A 1,460-nucleotide genomic window follows, 5' to 3' on the forward strand; every position below is an offset into this window, starting at 1 on the left:
ATGTACAAAACAGTAAAAAGCCTGAAAATGGAAAGAGAATCAATAAAGAAAACACAGATTGATGAAACCCTGAAGATGAAAAACCTAGAAAAGATAACAAGAACTGCAGATTATCACCAAAACAATATAAGAGATGGAAGAGAGACTTTCAGGTGTACAAGATACTTTAGAAAACTGATAAATTAGTCAAAGAAAAATGCCAAGTGTAAAAAAGTTCCTAACTAAAAAATCCAGAAAAATTGGAACCCAAAGAAAAGACTAACCTAAGGATAATAGGAAAAATAGGGTGAAGATTCCCAGTTTAAAAGGCCAGAAAACATCTTCAACAAAATTATAGAAGAAAACTTCTCTAACCTAAATAAAGTGATATCCATAAACATACTAGAAGTATACAGGACACCAAAGATATTGTACCATAAAAGAAAATTGTCCCAACATACAGTAATGAAAACCCTGAATGTAAAATCAAAAAAATATAAAAGCTGTAAGAAAAAATGCTAAGTAACAGAAAAATTGAAACCTACCACAATTTCACCTGACTTTTCAACAGAGATGCTAACAGCCAAAAGAACCTGGACAAATGTCATGTAGACCTTAAGAGACCATAGATACCAACTCGGCCTATTACACACAGGAAAACTCTCAATCACCACAGATGGAGAAACCTAGATATTCCACTAAAAAAACAAATTTAAACCATATCTCTTTACTAATAAAACACTACAGAGGATACTAGAAAAAAACCTCCAACACGAGGAGTATTACTATATCAAAGAAAACACAAGAAATTAATCATCTCACAGAAAAACCCCAAAAAGAAAATCACATATATAATACCATGTCTCACAACAAATTATCAGGAACTAGCAATCACTGGTCATTAATATCGCTCAACATCAATGGACTCAATTCACAAATAAAATGACATAGACTAACACACTGGATGTAAAAGCTGGATCCATCTTTAACTGAACACCAAAACTCACTTTAGCAACAAAGATAGATACCAACTCAGAGTAAAGGGATAGACAGAAAAAAAAATGTTTTTCTAAGCAAATGGTCCCAAGAAAAATGTTGGAGTAGCCATTTGGTTGAAAAGTCTTTCAGTCAAAGTAATCAAAAGGAATGGAGATAGATATTTCATACTCATCAAAGGAAAAATACATCAAGATTAAGCCTCATTTCCAAAGATCTATGCCACAAATGCAAAAGCACCAACATTTGTAAAAGAAGGCTCAGAACACATATTGAACCTCACACACTGCTGGGCATTGGCGGTACACTCCTTTAATCCTTGCACTTGGGAGGCAGAGGCTGGTGTATTTCTGAGTTCAAGGCCAGCCTGGTCTACAGAGTGAGTTCCAGGACAGTCAGGGCTACACAAAGAAACCCTGTCTGGAAAAAAACAAAAAGAAAAAAGAGAAGAGAAGAGAAGGGAAGGGAAGGGAAGGGAAGGGAGG

This window comes from Mus pahari, chromosome 5 (genome assembly GCF_900095145.1).
Source record: "Mus pahari chromosome 5, PAHARI_EIJ_v1.1, whole genome shotgun sequence".
Taxonomy (NCBI): Eukaryota; Metazoa; Chordata; class Mammalia; order Rodentia; family Muridae; genus Mus; species Mus pahari.